We start from the raw sequence: 22372 nt of genomic DNA, 5'->3' as shown, positions 1-22372 counted from the left end.
AGAGAGAGAGAGAGAGAGAGAGAGAGAGAGAGAGAGAGAGAGAGAGAGAGAGAGAGAGAGAGAGCGCTTTACCACCCATTTTTTTCTAAATATTTTTTGACTTTTTTTTCGCAAATTTCCAAATGTTCCCCTAATTGTTTTTTATGCAAGCTATAGCTTTTCTTTCAGAATAGCTATACTCAATAAATATCTCTACTCAATAACTAGTTATACCCACAACTTATACTCAATAACGAGTGTGGTTCATTTTAGACGAATTCATGACCCAAAGAAAAATTTATGTATCAAAAACTAACTTTTTAAGAGGCAAAGTATAACAAAAAATCTTTTTGTTTCTCATCCTACAAACCATTGGTAGTCTGGGATAGCGTTTTCGTTCAAATTAACAAATCCTTGACCCGATCAAACTTCACTTTTTTTGAAAATATTATAAGAGGATGTTTCCAGTTGAAATACAAACATTTTTTCAGGGATTGTCCTGCCAACCATTTGTTTTTGTTTTACCTTCTGCATACTACGGGTTTTCTTGGAAGTCAAAGTGGATCACATTAAACAACTCCTTGAACCGGTAAAATTTCACTTTTATAAAAAAAATTAAAAAGCGAAAAATTTGATATAGCAAAGATATAGCAAAATTATTTCGCTTCAGACTCCAGGTACACATTGTATACTTCACAACGAGTTTGATTTGAATAGGTCAACTGCTTGACCAAAAAAAATGATATGTTCAAAATTCGTCCACTGAAAAGTAAGACGGGTTCTGAGCTAACCTTTATAGGGTACTTCTGGTACTGTCTTATGGTTGTCTCAAGAATAGGGTGTACTCTTAAGGCTTACCTGACTAACTAAAGTTCTATATCTCTAGTCTGTTACTCTTCTATCTGAGCTTCAGTAGACAGTGCACGGGCCCCAATGCTAAAGTCTAACTTATATCTCAATACAAAACAAGAGCGGAGTAGAGAGAGAGAGAAATACACTTTATTTTTATATCAGGTTAGTAACTGGTACTGACTAAATAACTTTCTCTTCTGAGAAGAGGGGTAAATGGGTAAACATCTAAAGGGAAAGAAGGAAAAGATATTATTCCCCTTTTAACCAATCAGGGAAGAGTATTTTCAGTCTTTATAAATAAAGTCTTTCAAATATTTAAATAGTCTTTTCTGGAAGTCATACATAACTCCATCTTTCCGGTTTTAGAGTTTTTTGGAAGTCTTCTTATACAATATAGTTTATTGATTTCTCTGTAGTCTCTCTGAAGGATTTTCTTTCTTTTTGGTTGTGTTGCTTGAGATCGGTTCGTCTGTAAGTCGATTCCTAGACATAGGTTACCCAAAGAGCAAGGAGTGAACATCAACAACCACAAAAGCATCTATTCCATTACCACATCCAGTGGGTAGAGATCCTTTCGGGTAGGCCCAGTGTTGATGTTGAGGCATTCCTGATGTCCGGCGCCGACTCACCTGACTTACCTTGTTTGCTTTGGTTTGCAATTGTTAGTTGTTAAAAATGTTCAGTAATAACCGTTTTTAGGTGTAGTAAATGTTCTATTTATCCGCAGTATTCCTTCCGGCTGGAAAGAAAATGAAACTAGTAAGTTACATGTTTTAGTGTTTGTTATTAAATAGTTTCATGGAATTCGGTGGAAAAATCGAAGTTATAGTGTCAACAAAATGACGTATGGCAAGAAGTTCCTAGTGACATGTGATTGTTTTCGCCATGTTAAGTTTCGTTTAAATTTTGTTACTGAAGATGAACATGTATTAGCCTTTTGATTTTTCTGTTCAAAATCATGAGTTATGCAATCAGCTCTCACAAATTGTTATGTCATACTTCTACATTGTTTTTAATTTGTTAGCTGTTACTGATGAAACATTTTCCGTGTCTGTAAATACGTTAACATGCTGCTTGTCTCTTTGCTATAGATTTGTTAATGTGTTGGCCGGTCTCTTATGATTTTTTTAAAGATTTACAGATCTCGCATATAGTCTTTTGTAAGGGGTAGGCACAAAAATGTCAATCGCCTAATTCCCTTTAACACTTATTTCTTCAACTTCATGAATTATTAACGTCTCTGTCAGCGCGCTTATATTCAATATTCCAAAGAATCCAAAGACCCTCTTAGTATTTGGATACTAATATGTTAATTGTTTCGAGGTAAAGATTGTCGTGTTAGTTGTTACTAGGATTTGTAACGAGTTTGTGTAAATATAATACATGTGTTTGTAAACATTATTTGCATGTATTGCATGTATTCAGTTGTGTGTTTTGGAAGTATATGCATTTACAAGTGAAAATTTCGAAATCAAAAATAATTTTGTTTTCTATATGTTAGGATTTGTTACATTATAGTAGTTGTTTTGAAAAGTCTGTAATACTTTATGGTAATATTTTGCTTTTAAGCCTTATTTTTGTTATAATGTTATGCATTTCGTTTGAATATTCGAGAATTGGAGATTTGTATTCGATAACGTATCATGAGAATGACTCACTGTTTGCAAAGTATTGTTACACATGATATGTAGTTAGCATGTCTATTATATGACTCACTTTGTTATAAATTGTTCACACTAAAATGTGTGTTATTTGTTCTGTTTATTTATCGAAATGGAGAGTTTGCTTTAATTACAAAATTGCCTATAGCTTTGCATATAGCTAACTATGGAGAAATCTTTGCATATGTACATGTACAATTTAGAAATTAGGTTAGGTTTGTAAAAATAGTAGAAAACTTGTTTTTGGTTCATAATCTTCATTTTAAATAAAGTGTCTTCAATTGTTACAATTGTTCGGGATTACCAAATTAGGGAAAGCACCATATTAAACTGTTTGTTTAAAGGGAATGGTTGTTAAGAAAGATGACAGAATAAAATTACACTGGTCCATTTAAAATGAAGGGATGAAATATTGATTCAGAAAGATTACTAGATATCTAAAAAGAACATAAATAATTGAAATAACTGTAAACGCAAAGATTAAGTTCATGGTTTGGCTGTTACTGTTTATTGTCGGCATTTTTACTAGAAGAATGTGTAGTTGTTACTTGTTACCGTTTGGATTGTTGTATTTTTTCCGTTTGTTTGGGATGATTTGTTCGTTCTCGATAATGGTTATACTCTTTCACAAAATGTTCATCCTTCGATAGAAAAAACGCAAGTAAGTTGGTAATATCTTTTGTAGGGGTTTCTGTAATTGATGCTTTAACAGAGTTGCATATTTCTTGTTCCAGTCCAGGTACTTTTCTTTCTTTGTTGAAATTGATTCTATTTGTTATCGCTCTGTTTGTTACACTGCCTTCGAGGTGGTACACATGGTATTCCTCGCAAGGTTCGAGGGCTTCGAGTGGTACCATGAGAGGCCGCTCGGGTGCGTCTTTCGGTTGAAAGACGTAATAGTTTTTAATGGGATCAAAATTCCTAAGTGTTCCCAAAGTGTATTCCCATTTTAATCTGTATCCGTAATTTAAGAAATACGGTGATGTCAATTGATCCTTAATATGTACAAAGCTTTTTGATGTAGTTCGTTTCTTATCCCTTAGAAATGTATAGTATATGAGGTTGTGAATGAGACTTGTTTCGTGCACTCTATAATTGTTGTTCTGCACATCTTTCGGTGTGGGGTGGAGAAAGTTGAAACTAAGTTGAAATATTTGGTGTTGTTGTTCAAATACGCTATAAGCTGATAGATCTTGTGAGGCTTTTGCCACTAAAAGATCGAAATTGCATGTTACCGGGAGTTGGAACTCATAATCGTAATCATACAAGAATCTTTCAGTCAAGCTATAGAATTATTTCAGTTTTGGGTAGAGTGCTTGGTGGAGTTTGTCTCTACCCATATCTTTGGTGCTACGTTTGACTGTATTTGTATTTTCGGATGGCAGAGGCGGGAAATACTCTGACACGCGATTTTTTAAAGTATGAAGAGGTGCCATGAAAAATTTATATGCCCTTGAATCGAATGGCATGTCAGCCCAATTTCGATACGATAGTAGTGGATTGTAGTTACTACTGTGCGGGCTGTTAAGTGTTTTTGGATCTTTGTCCTGAAACCATATTGTTTCCATTACAGTTTCTGTTGGAGTTTTTTCGTTTGTTGATTGGTGGAAAAATGATTTCCTATTGTTCGATCGTGGTGTCACGGCGTACGGAAATCTTATTTTATTTGGATTACTATTAGTTGTTCTAGTAAATAGACGCTGTCGAACGTTACTCTGTGTTCGTGGTTGTTCTAATTGGTTATCTGTGGGTGGAGGCGGTCGCACTGGTGGTGGATGATTCGGAAGGGGGGTGATATGTATGAGTCAGTATTTGAACGATTATTGTTTTGAAGCGGTCTGTTATTTTGATAGCTGTGTATAGCGGTATTTGTTCCTTGTTCATTAGTGGTATTATTACTGTTATTCCTATTAAAGGATTGCAAGTTTCGCCTATCCTCGTTCCGTTTTATGTTATCAAATTTGTTTTTGAGTTTACCTGCAATCTCTTGAGGTGTCTGTACATTTTCTGGAGTGTTGTCCAGTTCCACTCTGAATGTTGTGACAGATTCATTGGTCGTTGCCATTTGGTCGTCCGTTTGCGTGCTGCAGTCGGAGGCGTTATCGCGAATTGTTCCAGGACTCGATCTGCCAGATCCTGAACTCAACTCGCCTTCCTCGACTTCATAACTGAACGGCGAATGCGCCTTGTAGGGGGAATCATATTCCATGCCTGATGCCATTTGCTAAAACTCATAAATGGTTATTTTCGAAATAATGTTTAGTGGGATCCATTGTTACAGATATAATACAATTTGTTGTATCTCTATTTGTATATTTCCATCTGTTAGTGGATATATTTGTTACGATTGTATTAATTGTTGTTTGTTTTGTTTGTTAATTATTCAATAAAATAAATATGTTAAATGAATTGTTTTAGAGGGTTGTATAAACAATGTATGTAGTCGCTGTTTTATGAATGAAAATGAAAATGAATGGATGAATGTAATAGAAGGGGGGGGGGGTTTGAAGAATTCTTGCAGCCAAAAGATTATGGAAGATTTTCATGAGATGTAGAAATTAGGTTTGGGGTTGGAAGAATCTGGGGGGGGGGGTATATGAAAAGAATTAATTATTGTTTGTTGTTCCTTAATACGAAACTGCATTTTAAATTTCGTAAGTATCAGCCGAATGAGTATCTAAATATGTAACTTCATTCGTGTGTGGCTGATCCTTTTTTAGTATGTCTAAACTATGACTACGGTTATGCATTTTGTTTGCTGTTAATTTTAGCTGATCAAAATCAATCGGTGGAGGGTTCTGTATATCCAAAAGTTTTGATGTTGGAATCAGTTGTTGTTGATTATGCGATCTGTTGGAAGGTTTTGGAATTTCATAAGGTGTTGACTGTACTATAGGTGTTTCATATGGATGAGTATTAAATTATGTGTTTGGTTGTTCAATGTTTGGTGCGCTTGGGATAGGTATAGGTACTGATGTATTGTTCCCTAAGCATTGATATGCTGGCGGTGGTGTTATCAGCTGTGGTGGGATCGGTGGAAGAGGTTGTAATTTAATTTCTTTTATTGTTTCTAATGGTTCTATTTTAAATGGTTCTGGTTTATAATTCTTTTCTGGTAATAGTGGTTTTTGTTTTTTCTTTGGTGACTCTAATGTACGGATTTGTATTCCGTTTTCTGTTCTGCGAATTGTAGTATTATAGTGTTTGTAGTTTGTGTCAACATAAATTTCTGTTGGTATATCTTTCTGAGTTGATGTTGTTATTTCAGCTGAATGCCTTCGAAAGTTATGTTTTTGTTTTCGTTGTTGATTCTGCACATTTCGATAATGTGAATTGTTATCATCACTGCTATTATCTAAATCTTCTTCTTGTATTTGTGCTACTAATTGTGTTTATGTTTGCGAAAATACTCCGAAAATTCCTGTTAGTAGTATTTTAGTTATACTAGCTTGTTTTCCAATTGCTTTGTGTATAGCAAATGCGTTATAGAATTTGATGACAAGGTTTGTTATAAACAGTATCATGCTAATCATAGCATATATGGTAGCCATTTTTTCTAGAAAATACCGTGGTCAACCAAAGATGGACAATAGTTGGTCCTTTAGCCATGCTGCATCAAAAATTTATTTCCAATTTATGCTCGGTTGATCAATCTGGAAGTTATATCCATTTATGTTTAAATCTTTTAACCATCTGAGTGATTGTTCATAGTTTTTGTATGTTTGTAGTAATCCTAATTGTTCTAGTTCAAGAAGTTTTTGTGCGTTGGCGGATTGTGCTTCTTGTAATGGTTTTTCGCGATCTCTCTTGTATTCATGAAGTAGATCTCTTTTGCATTCTTGTATCAGTTGTTCTTTACTATAGATTCCGCTTTCGATTAGACTTGCTTTATTAAACATGTTGTCTAGTACTATTTCTTCTGGTGATATAGTGTTTAATATTGTTTCGACTTTGACAGGATACGGTGTTAGTCTGTATCTTGCTGCTCCTTCAGTATCTATTGAGATTAGTTGGTCAAAATTACTATGTGAGCATGGGACTGTTTTTGCCCAAAAATATGTTTGTCTTGTTAACTGGTGTACGTATTGTACTCTGTTTTTGTACAAAATTGGTATTTTGTCGTAACATTCACTTGTCTGTGGTACGTAAAGTGGTGATGATTTCTTTGCACATTTGTACATTTTCATTACATTAACTCCTTCCTGTTTTACAAAGATTGATCAATCTCCTGTAAGGATGTATCCTAGGATTGGTGTGTTCTTTTGTACTTGTGTTAGAGTTAACGGTCGAATTTTCTGAGTTTGTTCGCAAATCTGTGAATAAAATTCAATTGCCTGTAGGCTAATGCGCGAATATATGTTACTCATATACAGGTCCATTTTCATGTTTAACAAAACCATAATAGTAGTGTTGGTTTTCCTCATCTTCGTAACGAGTATATTCAGACATGATTTGTTTTGGTTTGATTTTTATGAATTTTTCATCTTCAAATTTATCTTTCTTCCTAGGTACTTTTTGTCCCGTGTGCATATCAAAACCATATTCGTATATTATATAGATATCGTCGTATTCTGTTTTATGTAATGGTTGTGGTGATCCGCATTCACGTTCGACTAATGGATAAACTTCAAATCGTGTTGCAATGGTATCTGTTTTATTTAATGTTACTTTTTGGTGTACATCTGGTTTTTGTACTGTTGACCATTCTGCGTTTGTGTCTATCCAATATCGGTCTTGGTATTTAACCATGTATGCATCAAATCGAATTAGTTCAAATAGTTGACAATGTGTTTGGGTTCCCAAACGATTGTTGCTTTTGTGAATGGTGTCGGTAGACATTCTCCTTTGTGGAGATCACATGGTAGTTTTGTTCCCATATATGATAGTTCTTCTGGGTTTAGTATTAATGAAACTTCTTTTATTTCTGATGTCCAGTCAAGGATGTCTATTCTAATTTGTGTTCTTACTCCTGTTAAGCAGTTTGATTGTGCGTTTTTTATTTCATTAGGTATCCACATTGGATTTGTGTAATCATATACTATCCTTCCATATGGTGGTACCATTGGAGTTTCTAAATCGAATTCTATTCTTCCTTGTACATCTTCAATTCGTTTTTGAAGTGGTGGGTTTGCTAGGTAGTTGAATGATATATTATATCGTTTTGGTTTGTGTTTTGTATTTTTGAGAAAACCAATTCTAGCGAGTTCGTTACGAACTTCGTCTGGGTCTAATATTTTTGTTCTTCGTGCATCAGATACATAATAGCTAGGTCTGTTTGCTCTAATGTAGTGGGTGTGTTGTGAACACCATTCTACTCTTTCCTTAATTGTTCCTGTAACTGCGTATGACTTGATTTCTACTGCTTGTGCTTTTAATAATAGTTGTACTTCTGTTTTTTGTCATATCTAAATCTAGTGGTTTGAATTTACATGTACTTATTTTGTTCAATTCATAGTATTTGACATTTGTTATTTCACCTGCGTCACAATCATAGTGTTCAATAAAGATGTTTTGAGGTCCGATTGCTGAACCATTTATGTTTTGTCCTGTTAGTTCTATATAATCGTCTTTTGTTTGACGTTTTTGCCTTTTATTGTTCGATTGAAATTTTTCCAATATACTGTTCGTTAGTTGTTCTCTATAGAAATTCCAGTTTCTTGTCCAGTTATCAATAGCTATGTTCCACATTTCTTCGTAATCGGTACTGTTTTTAAAATCTAATTCTGAGATGTTATAATGTGAATAAAATTCAATTGCCTGTATGCGCGAATATATGTTACTCATATACAGGTCCATTTTCATGTTTAACAAAACCATAATAGTAGTGTTGGTTTTCCTCATCTTCGTAACGAGTATATTCAGACATGATTTGTTTTGGTTTGATTTTTATGAATTTTTCATCTTCAAATTTATCTTTCTTCCTAGGTACTTTTTGTCCCGTGTGCATATCAAAACCATATTCGTATATTATATAGATATCGTCGTATTCTGTTTTATGTAATGGTTGTGGTGATCCGCATTCACGTTCGACTAATGGATAAACTTCAAATCGTGTTGCAATGGTATCTGTTTTATTCAATGTTACTTTTTGGTGTACATCTGGTTTTTGTACTGTTGACCATTCTGCGTTTGTGTCTATCCAATATCGGTCTTGGTATTTAACCATGTATGCATCAAATCGAATTAGTTCAAATAGTTGACAATGTGTTTGGGTTCCCAAACGATTGTTGCTTTTGTGAATGGTGTCGGTAGACATTCTCCTTTGTGGAGATCACATGGTAGTTTTGTTCCCATATATGATAGTTCTTCTGTGTCTGGGTTTAGTATTAATGAAACTTCTTTTATTTCTAATGTCCAGTCAAGGGTGTCTATTCTTTCTTGTCCAGTTATCAATAGCTATGTTCCACATTTCTTCGTAATCGGTACTGTTTTTAAAATCTAATTCTGAGATGTTATAAGGTTGGTGTTTTAGTTCTGTTGTGTTTGATACATTTGTCTCTGTTTTGTTTTTATCTTGTAAATTAATATGTGTTTCTTTTCGTTCGATTATTCGGTTCCTAATTTGTTCCTTGATTCTATATTGTGATTGTATTTGCGTATCTATTTTCATATAGATAAATAGTACTATTAATAATAGTATTAATATTATTGATTTTAGTTGAAACGGCATGTGTATGATAAGCCTGTGTGAGGATTATAAAAGGTTGCGAATCCTAAAGTTTCTTTAGTATATCTATCAAATTTATAAACAAAATCAATGCAGATAAATGGTGCTGGTGTAGTTGTAGTTACTATTGAAGGTGTTGTTGCATGAAATGGGTGGTTAAATATGGTATCGTATTTGATAGTTGTGTTAAATTTTAGTTCAAGAGATGGTGTTGCTACAAACGTTAAGTGCAGTATTTCGTTGTCTTGTGGTTAGGTTTAATGTGTTTTCTAATCTGGCTCGTGACCAATTAGTGAGTGTATCTCCAAGATTAGTGGGTCCGTATAGTGGTGGAGGTGGATTCCAGGTTTTGTGATCTAATGCAAATAGATATGTAGGTTCATTAATTCCACTTAAAGTTGGTGGATTGGGATTTAGTACTGGTGTTGCTCGTGTTCTTCCTGGGTGGCTTGATGCTAATCTTAATTCATGTATAAATGATGCTGGTGAAAGTGTTGTGTTTCGTGGTGGTTGTAAAGAGTCTGTTATTTCTATACGTGGTACACTTATAGATGTGTTTGCAGAGGATGATGTTCTAGCTGTTCGTTGTGGTGTAGAACTAGTACTTGCTGATTGTGGTGATGTTGCTGACCAAAGTCAACTGTTAGGTGATTGAAGTGATTGTACTCTAAAGTGTTCTTGTACGAAATTAAAGTCCTGTCTTTGTTGAAATGTAGGTGGCAAGAATGGATTTGATCGAAGTTCTGAAGATGTAGGTGTTGGGATTGTGTTATTGCTGGAGATATCGCCAGGCGATGTTATATCAAAATTAGTTAATGTTGGTATGTCGTTACGACTTGGTGGTTCTGACTGTCCGGCTTCTAATGGTCTTATTATATTTGATTCTATATCAGTGGAACCGTAAGAAACTAGTGTAGAGTCTTGTATTGGATGTGAAAGTGATGCTCTACGTCTGCCTCTTATTAGATGTCTTGTTTCTGTTCTTTCACGCCGTACAGTATACGGGTTTTCGTTTAAAGGATTTGTTTCGTCTGCTTCTGGTGATTTTGGAATATTTGTTAAATCTGTTACTTCGTTATGATGTGGTCGTTCTTGATTATTGTTACTATTATTATTATTATGTTGTGACGCAATTTTTGCTAGTTTCTTATTTCAAGCTCCGGAACCAGGTCCGTATGGTGGGATTTGTATGTATGGTGGTGCTATAATCACTACTGGTATTAATTCTTGTTCGGGTTGATGTGTTTTGTGCTCCTAAGTTTGATATCCAAATTTCGTTGGTGTCAAGTCTTATGTTCAGTTGATAGATTACAATGTTTCCGTGTAGTGGTGATTCTTCAGGGAATCCAATTTGAAGGTAGAATTTTTGTGAGTGCAGCGTATAGTATATTGACTCTTCGATTTCAAGGTTAGGATCAATTTTTATGGAGTTATAAAATATTCAATTAGTCCTAAGCACATGCGTACGAAAAAATATATAATTATTGCAATTTTTATAAATATAAATATTTCCAGTTCTACTATATCAATATTAGTCTTACATATATGGTAAATATCAGAATGAATTTCATGCATTGAATTATTGTACTGTAGGGCTTGCATATACAACTCGGCGGTTTCGTATAACTTGGTTGATTGTTACGATAGCTAGATATGTAGATATAACTACTATGCAAGGTACAAGGAATATAGTGAGGAAAAATATTATTTTAGATACTATTAGATAAAATGCAACTAGTGCTTCAGGGAAATCAATTTTTGAAAATAATAAACAATGTTTTTTATTTTTGTATTTTTTTTTATGTCTGTGTGGTAAAACGTTTTTATAATGCTGTACTGAAAAGTGACAGTTATTTGCTTGGGTAACTGACACTTAACCGTGCCGCACTATGAATATTAACTTAAGGTTTTATTGGTATACTACCTAACGATAATTGGTATCACGTTCTGTTATTCTTTTAGTTTATCGTCTAGAAGTTCGATAGCTTCTTTTTTGCACACAACTAAGAAGACTGTATTCAGTTTGTTAATATCAACACACTTATCTGTCTGGATTTGTTGTTTCAGTATGTTGAATTCTGTGACTGTTTCGTTACAAAGCGTTATGTCTTTCAAAGTTCAAAATGTTTTTCTCCCCAAAAGAAGTTTACCTCTTGTCCGGTTTCTGTTTTTCCTTCAATAATAAGTAAACAATCTTTATTTGAAATCTTACAGCCAGTTGTTCTGACACTATCGTTATCGAAATTAATGTGACTACCGAAAGGGTAATCAAGTTGTACAAAATTATCTCTTTGGACTTGTGCTTTTATAAAAAGTTGCTTTTTGTTTAAAGAGTGCATAAACTCTGATACTGTTAACATTGGTGGTTTTTCATCACCGTGATGGCTATAGTGATGTAGTAACCTTTCTGAAATAAAGTTGAAATAGTTCAGTTTACCTGGTCTGTCAGATTGCTTTGTGGATGGAGGTTGATGATAAGAATGTTAGAAAATGAAATGTATTATAAACAGCTCTGTTTATAATTTTATTTGAATTTATATTGAAACAGAAAATTTAGATAGAAAAAGGTTTAATTTAAACAATTTTGTGTTGAGATAGAAAATTATCTTAAGATAGACATTATTTACGAAATAGAAAATTTAGTCTTAAGACTAAGTTTCAAAGTTTGTGATTGAAGATTTCTGAAGTTTTAAGTTTTTCAGCTTAGCTGAAATTTTTACAAGTTTTTTCAAGTTTTTTCGAGCAAGCTCAGGAGTTGTGGTTTGTACGAGACAAAATCAGAATTGTGATTTTTACTTTCTTATTCGATGCTCTCTACAATGTTTCTGACATTTACATATCTTCCGTTTTGCATTTTTTGGGTTTTAAGTTGTCAATTTTAATAATTACTGGGTCTAATGAGGATGTTAGGTTCCCAGTTCCTGAATTAGAGATTCTTCTGATGTATTCCATAACTTTTGTTGTCAAGATGTTGTTATTCTTTGTAATTGGTGTATTGGTATGTTTGATGGTTAGTTGACGTACTTCCATCATGGTATTTTATGTTAATTAGTCCGAAGTTGGTGCCAACTTTGCTATTTTCTTTTGTTTGAAGTAGGTTTCTCTTCATCTTTTGAATGGTTAGTGACGTCAATTGATACCAAGTTATTTGGTACAAAAAAGGTAATTACCAAGATGGTATTATTGGTAATTGGATACGGTGTTGCAATTTCTGCAACTTTGCGACTTAAAAATGGTAATTGGTGGTTTGTTACTAAAGGCTTTGTCAGTAAAAACGTTGGCGTAGTTGAAATGTTTATTTCAACTACTAATGATCTTGATAAGATCTGTCTTGTTAATCACCATTGTGTTCATGGTGTTGGAAGAATGGTAATTAGTTTACCATTTACTTTTTTGTTACTAATTGCGTCTGCAAAGAGACAGTGTATCTCTGTACTTTGTTCTGAACATCTTGTCATCTTCTCATGTAGTCGTCAATTTGTTAGTTTCCTCCCGTTAATGGGGTCCTTTTTGAGTATTAGTTATAGTTTGTCACACTAATGAGTTGGTACTAATGATGTGGTATAACGTCCGTTTCTTTGCTAATGATGTCTGTAACATTTATTTGTTAACGTCCGTTACTTCACTAATGTCCGTATTTTCACTAATGAGGTTTACTAATGAGGTTCATGACGTCCGTATTTGTTAATGACGTGTAGATGTATGACGTACATTGTTCAGGTTTGCGCAATAGAAGTGCACAGAGTGTCAAAATGTTCATAATATCGAAGGGTTTATAAGCCGAATGTTTTATGTCTTAATGCCTTTTGGCCGAAATGTGTAATGGCTGAATGTCAGAATATTAATTGAATGTTTAAGCTTATCAGGCTAATGGAATGGGTATATATATTTATGAAAGTAAACGTGTGTCTGTGCGTTTTAGATGTTGTTGTTGGAGATTACTTGTTTATTGGAGAGTACTGTTGGAAAGTATGCTACATCCTGTACGTTATATAAATTAACTCGCTTATGGAGAGGAAGTTATTCGTGTGAAGAAGATGTGGTTCCGTTATTCCTTTATTCGTCCAATCGATGCATTATGCTAATTGTGCGTTGCGGGTTATTCTTGTTTACTCATTATTTTTAGCTTCCGTTTTCTGTTATTCCATCCTGTTTATTATTTAGTTTTTTTCCATTGTCTTTAATTAGTAATGTTTCTTTATTTTCATACATTCCTTTTCTGAGTCATCGTTGTTGTTTATTATTTTTATTTGTCATGATAGTAAATGTTCCCTTTTTGTGTTTTATGAATCTTGAATGTTGGCATCTTCAAAATATCTATTCCATTCCGCGAGGTGGATAGATCCTTAATCCTTGATTTTATAAAGGATTATATCAGGTTTGTTTCTTTGATTATTTGCCCTTTGTTATCTTTGTTATTTGTTTCTATGATTATTGTTAATATCAACTATCTCTTAACGTTTATTCCGGTTCTCAGCTTTGGAATATTAAGAAATTTTATATTTGTTTATTTGATTATTTGTTTTTCGATTCTTGTTTATATGAGAACTTACCCTTTGTTAATCTATAGTCGGGGTTTCATGGGCTACTATCAATACCCATTAGTATTAGTATATCCTTGTTTGGATACATTTTACTTGTTATTTTGATTTTTGTTACTTGTGTATTTGTTTTTGTTTTGTCGATGGATATGGATGCTGTTGTCAGTTACTACAGACGTCCGGTGGTGTTCTGTGCCAATTGTGGTCCGTACGAGAGAAGGATATTTATTGTTCGCACGAGGGAAGATTATGTGTTGTGTACGAGTATTTACAACAAATGTTTGAACTTTCTATTTTTTCTAACAGTTAGATTCCTTTTCGTTTTTATATTCTGTTGCTTTTATCCTGTACTAAAACGTGTTAACGTAATAATTAGTGATTTTTGTTGTTTATTAATAAAATGGTTTTTTTTAAATGTTTGGGTAGAAATAAATTGTTATCTAATTTGGTTAGAGGTTAGGTGAATCTTTTAGTTGTTTCCCCTTTTATATTCTATCATATCTGTTATTTATATCATTTTCTTGATTTAATTTAGATGTTCTTTTTATTTCGTCTTTTTATCCTTGGGTATGGCACACAAGGTTCTGGTTAGGTATGTGTGTCTGTAGAAATGCTGAACGTACATAGGTTTTATAATAAAAGAAATTTGAACATGCACTTAGGTATAATTGTTAGTCATTTGACCGTTCATATGAACGTGTAAGGAACATTAATATGATCGTGCATTTATGTGTGTGCATAGAATAGTTCAAATGTTGTCTGCTAATGTGCAAAATTCAGTTGGTAATATGTGTGTACAGTGTCGTCAAGATGCTGTTACAATCTATAGTATACACTGTTATCCGTAGTTAATGGGTTCATTTTAGTAAAAAGCTTTCCACTGTAATAGGGAATTGAATTGAATATTTTATAATTACAGTTTGTAGCAGGTTAACATTGTTGTTAGCTGAATGTTACACTAGATAATGTTTACTTTTAGGTCCTTGTTTACAATATTAATAATAATTTATTATTTCAGTTGCAATAGTATAAAGTTACAGGTACTTTAACGAAGGTTTAACGAAGTGTTACTAATTATGTGTACTTATTATTTATAGTATTATTCTTTTATTATTATATAATAATATTAATTGATTAGTATTACTGTTGTATTGTTATTTTCTTCTTTCGAAGATTGTAATTATGAGATTTTTTAATCTCGTCTGGTGGTATATATTTTTTGGTTGTTGTTTGAATATTTGGTTGTTTTAGTATTGGGATTTCATTTGTCAATAAGTAATTTTGTAATTCTAGTTTAATACGCTTTTCTTTTGGGTAGTACGGTACGATATGATTTCTGTGTATTGTAATGTATTCTTTATTGTTATCTTTCAGTATGTATGTTGTTTCTGTAGGTTTGTCAACAATTAATAATGGTCCTGTTTTCAGAGGTAATAATTTTTTGGATACTCCGTCAATCTGTTGTTGATTTGTTATCAATACGAAAGTTTTTCGAGCGGTTTTTTTTGTTCGGAATCTTTGGTTTAACTCATCTGTTAACTTTTTTCGATTTTGTAGTATTTTTGTTATTGTCCGATATGTATCATTATAATGTTTTTCTTTATCTAGGAACCATTTCGCAAATGTCCCTTTTTGCAACCTTGCTATTTTGGGATGACTGAATTGTTTTTCCAAATGGGTGTGTGCTGGTTGTGTATTGCATGCAATTGTTTCTCTGGGGTTACAGTTTCCCATTTCATCCGTAGTTGTTCCAAGTTTAATTTTTGTCGGTTTTCTTGGCTTTTGGTTGAAAACAACTTCATATGGTGACATGCCTAATCTGGATTCAAATGAACTGTCCGATTATTCTATTTGTTCCTTCTTCTAATCCGTTTGTCCAGGGTGCATATATTGTACTGGGTTTAAATTTAATTTCAAAATAATTACATAAATGTGTTAATTCTGTATTGATAAACTCCGATCCGTTATCGGAACGAATTTCTTCGGGTAGTCCGAATTTCATAAACCAATGTTCAAATAGTGCTGTAAATGCGTAGTGTGCGTTGTTTTTAGGTGCACACATTATTGTTACATAATGTGAAAATGCATCAACTATTACAAACATGAAGTTATTCCCCTCTTATGTAGGGTAGATAGGTCCTTTTGTATCTATCATTATCATTTCATTGAAGTATGATTTAGTGGGTGCTAATTGTTCTTGTTTACTTTTTGTTTTCGTATTAGCAAACACTTTATTTGTTTGACATTGTATGCAATCTGCTATTAGGATTTTGATCCAGGTTGTTAAGTTTGGAAAATAAAACTTTTCCATTATGCTTCTTTTTGTTTTTTCAAGTCCTGTGTGACCAACTGTGTCTGTGCAATGATTTTCGTAGAAGACACACAATAACAATGTCAATGGTAGACATATTCGTTGTATTGTTTGTTTTTGAATTCTAATTATGATTTTAATTATGTTAGTCTTCTCATCAATTATGATTGATTTAAATTTTCTATAATACGCGAATGGTCCTTTATTTCCGCGTATATCCATTGTTATCGAATGTGGTTTATTGTTTTGTTTTTTTCCACATTTTAACTTTATGAAGAACTGGATCTATTATTTGTGTTTCTTTGATCAGTTCTTCTCTTATTGTTGTTTTTTCATCATAGAAAATGTCTGTTATTTTTGCATTTTCGTAGTTGTGTTCTTGCTTAACATTGTTTATGAGTCTGAGATAGTCATCATCACGGTGAACCGTGTAAGGTCCTTTTTGGTTTTTCTCAATAATTAGATTATCTTTCTCGACAATTGGTGATTGCCAATTTTTTGTTTTTGGTTTGTATTTCGGTACTAAATTTGTTTTTGTTTCTGTATTATACTTTTCGTATGAGATTGGGTGATATTCGTTTTTGTCAATGTTAATTTCGAAATAATTGTTATGTATGTTAGCTAAAACAGGGTAGTGTGTTTTCTCTTTATTGTCGTCATCTGTATTGTTACATATGCTATACTGGCATTCAAGGTTGTTTGCAAATGGTGTCTTTGCGAAGAAGAATTTTATGTTTTCTGGTATTTCTACTGTAATGTTGCGTGTTTTGGTGAAATGTTTTTCATCTATTGTTCTACTAAGAAGGTCTGGTAATGCTAGGTTTTTCCCTTCTGTCCAAATAATATGTAAATTTGGGAATTTCATCAGTATTAACTGGAATCTATAAACTCTGTGGTTTGGTTTATACTTTTGTGTAAAGAGATAAATTATTGGTTTATGATCTGTGAATAGAATAATTGGATGATTTGAGCCCGTTAATAGAATTTCGTATTCTGTGAGTGCGAATATAATTGCTGAGCATTCTCTAATTTGTGTAGATAGTCGCATTTCCATTGGCGTGAAAAGTCTAGAGTTTGCTGATATCAATCTCATTTTCTTTTCATTTGGATGTTGTTGTAATAATGCTGCTCAAATGCCTGTGTTGGATGCATCTGTTATGATGTAAAATGGCTTTGTTGTATCTGGCATTGTTAGTTCTAAGTTATGTGTTATTGTTCTTTTCATTTGTTCGAATATTTTTTGATGTTCTTTTGTCCATTTAAAGTCGTTCTCTTTGTGTAAGAGATTATACAAAGGTTGTAATATTGCTTGCATACCATAGACATATTTTGCTAGGAAATTTATTGTTCCAAGATATCGCTGTAAGGCTTTCAAACTTGTTGGTGGTTCTAATTTTTGGAATCCATCAATTCTTGATGTAAGCGGTTTTACTTTTTTGTCTTCGATAATGTGACCTAAGAATTTTACTTTCTCTAACATGAAGTATGTTTTGTCGGGTGCTGCTTTAAGATTTTCTTTAATTAATACTTTGTGACATTCGACTAGTGTTTCGAACATTTGCTCATAAGAGTTTGTTTGGATGAAAATATCATCAACGTAGGTGATAACTGTTCCTTTTCTGATTAACGGGTAAAGGAAATGTGTTAATATTGATGCGAATGCTGCTGGTCCAATTGATATTCCATAGAATAATCTTTTAAAACAATATTGTTCATTTCCAATTGTAAAGGGTGTGTATCGCATGGATTCTTCGTCTAATGGTGAATATTGTTCCATTTATTCTTGTTAAAGCTACATCAACTGGTTCAATTGGCCAGTTACATTTTGATTCGTCTATCATGCTGTTCAGGTATCTTGCGTCTAATACGATTTTTAAAGATTCTCCTTTTCGTAATATTATTACTGGATTTGTGAATGTGTTTCCGGTTGATAATTGTTCTTTGTTAACCGGTGCAGTTATGTCATATTTCTTTAGAACGTCTAGTAATTTTTGTATTCGCTCTCGGAGATGTATTGGTACTTTGCTTATTCTTTGTTTTTTGAACACTGCATCTTTTTTCATCGGTATATTCAATTTTACTTTTGTTTTTCCGACGTCAAACTTTGTAGTTGCATAGACTTGTTTATAGTTCAGGATAATTTTTACTACTTTTTCGAATTGTGTTAAGTGTGAGTGCTGAAAATCAAACATTTGTATAAATTCTTTTTCCTGTTCTGAATATTGGGTAATGTTAAATTTGCATTTAAAGTTTGGTTTCCTTTCAAATGTTGCTACTTGTTCAATAGTTTCGTTTCCTTGTATGTTTAGTATTTCGTTAAGGTCGCTTTCATTTTCATATGTTAAATGATACAGTGCTGTGAATAAGTCTATTGAATTCGTTTGGTAAAGTTCGTTATCTTGTCGTTTAAATGTAATATTTCTATTCATGAATCCGATTAGTCCTGTATTTATGGTCATTCGGTGTCGATTTTTGTTGATAAGTATTATGTCTATGAAGTACTCTTCTTCTGTGGAGAATTCTTTTATGTCTGTGAAAGATATGTTGTGATACTTATTTATCGGTTCGAAGTAAAAATGTGATTTATGGATTGTTTTTTCATTTGATTTTTTCATTTGTTTAAATATTGGTATTAGGAATGCAATGCTTTTATGATGATTTGGTTCTATATAAATTGTGTCTCTGTTAAATATTGGGTACAATCGAGAATAATATGGGTAACCTTTTGTACTATTCATATAGAATACAATATCGTTATCCAAAATTGTGCTAGTGTTCAATGTTAATCTGTTAGTGTTCTCATTTATCGTTTCGAAATACTCTTTGAAGAACGGGGTGCCTAAGATATTGTGATTACATTGTGTCACATAAAAATGAATATGAAAATTGTTCTGTGGTTTATTTCTGTTATTGGAGATTCTGTCTGGTGTTAGGTTTAATGTTACTGTTCAGAATGTTTCTATTGTTGTATTGTCCGCTGCTGTTAATGTTTTATTTGCTTTTTCTAAGAGTATTTCTGGACTGTTGTAATTAATTTCATTCCAAGTATCTTCATTCAGTAGGTTTAATGTTGATCCTGAGTCTAACAGGAAGTCAATTTCTAGTATTGGTTTTTGTTTTAAGAAATCTTGTTCAAACTTATTACACTGATACATTGGTAGTATCCATGTTGTGTTACTTTCTAGTGAGTTTATCACAGTGTTGCATGTTTCTTCATTAGCGTTGTAAAATTTATCTATTATTTCTTGATCCTCATCTGACGATTCTGATGTGTATTCGTATTCATCAATTCCAGGTGGGTCTTCATTTTGTTTTCCTTGTTCTACATTATATATTCTGTTTTTATTAGTATTATTATTATTATTATTGTACTTTTTTCCGTCACTTCTTCGTTCTTTAGAATAGTGTCTATGATTTTGTTCTCTTTGGGACGAATTTCCTCTGTTGTCTCTATTATTTTTATTGTAATGTCTATTATTACTACTAGAACGTTGTCTGTATCTATCGTTTCTGTTAGTATCTCTACTGTTGTATCTTTGTCTGTTATTGTTGCTATAAATATTATTCCTATTACATGGTGATTGTTGTCTTGAGTTACTTCTGTCAGAGTATCTTGAACTTGATCTGCTATTGTTGTATCTATTGTAATTTTTACTTCTATTGTAGCTATTACTTCTGTTTCCATCGTAATTGTTTCTATTATGACTATTACTTCTGTTATTGTAATTATTGGATTTCTGATATCCTAGGTAATTTCTATTGTCTCGCGAATTTGTATTATTATAGCTGTTCCTTGATTGTGATCTGTAGGGTGTTCTACTTCGTGAATTGCTATAAATTGGTGATGTAGATGGTAATTGTCTTCCGTTAATGTTATCTGAATCAATTCTTCCGTTTGGCAAATTTTGGTTATTTCTCATATGGCTGTGAAATGATTTTTCTTTTGGTCTCGCTATGCTTTCTCGTCGTGGTCTTTTAAAGCATCTACCTTTTGTATGTCCATGTTAACTGAAATAACTACAGAACAATGCAAATTTTGGTCTTCCTTTAAAATTCTTTTTGTCATATGTGTTTTTAATTTCGTTTAGAACGTTGCATATTGTTCTTTCGAATTGTTCTAAGTCGTTTTGATTAAGTTCGTTTATATTGTTACATGCTATATTCATTTGTTTTAGATCCTCATTGATATTTGTTGTACTTTGATTTACTTCATACAGTCGTTTATGGTTGTTAGTTATTGTTCTTGTTAAGTCCATCTGGTCTATTTTTTCTACTAATGTTTTGAATGGCACTTTTGGTTCTCGTGCTGTTTGTTTATGATTCGCATGTTTTTTCAATGCTGCTGTTTTTAGTTCATTATCTAAACATCTGATGAATGTTTGATTCATTACACTATTTCGATAGTCTTCTGTATATAATGAATATGCTGTTTTTACGAGAGTTTCTATTCTCAGTGCTAGTGATCTGAGTGACTCGTTCGTGTGTTTTTGTAATTGTTGTAATATTTTTTTGCTTGTTGTTTTGATTTTTCAGAACCAAACATATCCGAAAATTCTTTGCAAAAAGTTTCCCAATCTAATTTGGTTTCGCTTGGAAGTGTAGAACACCATTTTTGTGCGGGTCCTTGTAGAGTATGTAGTATTAAAGCTGCTTTTTTCACTTTCCATTGATGATGTCCAGGTTTGCTTACTGGTTCTATGCCACTACTGAATATCATTGCCGCTACTATACTGTTTAAGTATTCCTCAACAGTATATGCTGGGTCTGTGCCATCAAATGGTCTTATTGTTGTAGGTACTGAACCACTGCTGATACTTTGTTCTATTTGTGGTTCTTCGTTTATGCTCATTGATGTTAATTGTTTATAAAAAGGTGAAGGGGGTTCTACTACAGTTGTTTCTCTTTCTTCTGTTGTGATAGAATTTGTTCTTCTATTACGGTTTTCCTGTTGTCGATTGTGTTGTCTGTTGTTGTTTTGTATGTTATCATTGGCAATTTCGTCTATATTTCTGTTATTGAATAAATGCTCGTTTTCTACTCTAAAGTTTGTTTGTCTGTTTATGTTATCTAAAGTTTTATCAAGTTTGTCGAATACCATTTCTAATGTTTCTTCTTGTCATTTTTCCATTTTCTTTTTCATTTGTTGGTACTTTTCTTCTAAGTCGCTTATAAGTTTATTAGTATAATTTGTTACTGTTTGTGTTATTTCGTTTTTTAAATCTCTGTAATTGTATGGTTGTTGTCCCCAGTTTTGTTCTTGTTGTCTATAATTGTGGTCTAATGAATTAATGTACACGCTGTTTCTGTTATAGTTATCTTTCATTTGATATTTCCGTCTAACATTTTGGTTCACTGATGGTGGGAGTGGATTGTCGAATCTTATTTCTCTGTCTTCTGATTCAGAAATATCTATATCATCTTTTGTTTTATTTTGATTTCCGAACAAATTTTATAATAATTGCTTATCTGGTTTGATAGTTGATTTTTGATTTAATTGTGTGGTGTTGTTCATTTGAACATCTTCAGGTGTCGACGTTGATGTTAGGCTCTTTGATAAATTAAATGTTGATGAACCTGACTGTCCTTGGTCCATAATTTTGGCATAGCCTTCTAGTTCTTCTATGGAATTTATGCTGTCTGAGCAGACTTGTAGTGTACTTTCAAAATGTTCTGAATAGTATTCTTTATTACAAATGTTTTGGAGTTCATCACGCAAATTATTAATTTCGTCTGTAAATGTTTCTCCGATTTGTATTCGTTTTTCATTAATATGTTCGAAATTGTCTAAGCAAAATAGAAAGGTGAATTCGGATACCAATCTTACTACATCTACTATTGCTGTTTTCATTTCTAATTTCATTTCAATTAATTTTGTTAACCAATTGTTATAATTTTTTATGTCTATTCGCAATTTATCATTTACTGATTGAGCTTGTTGACGATTTTCGGTTAGATATCCAGCCGCACTTTTTAGCATTTCGTAGGTTGTAGAGGTTATTGCTGTTAGTTTTGTTCTGTCTTGTGATTCTTCATGTCTTTTTAAAAATGTTTTTAGCATTTCCGATAATGTTATTTCATTTTGAAAGTTAAAGAATATTGTTTTATTTCCGTTTTCATCTGTTAATACAAATGTGTAGTGTTTGTTTAGTTTATCATTGTCCAGTAGTATTACTGGTAAGTAATGAGCTAAATGGTTTCGATGGATCTTTATCTGTTGTATATGTTCCGTTTCATTGAAGAGGTTATTCTTCAAATTTACAATTATTCTGTATAATGTTTCTCTATTTTCCTGAGGACAATCGTTAGCGATTGTGAATGGTAATAGAGTATGGTTATTATGTGGTTGTGTATCATATTTAGC

The sequence above is a fragment of the Convolutriloba macropyga genome, chromosome 8 (assembly GCF_964194025.1).
Source record: "Convolutriloba macropyga chromosome 8, txConMacr16.3, whole genome shotgun sequence".
In the NCBI taxonomy this organism is placed as follows: domain Eukaryota; kingdom Metazoa; phylum Xenacoelomorpha; order Acoela; family Convolutidae; genus Convolutriloba; species Convolutriloba macropyga.
The sequence above is the reverse complement of the archived record's forward strand: the minus strand, read 5'-3'. Positions refer to the sequence as shown.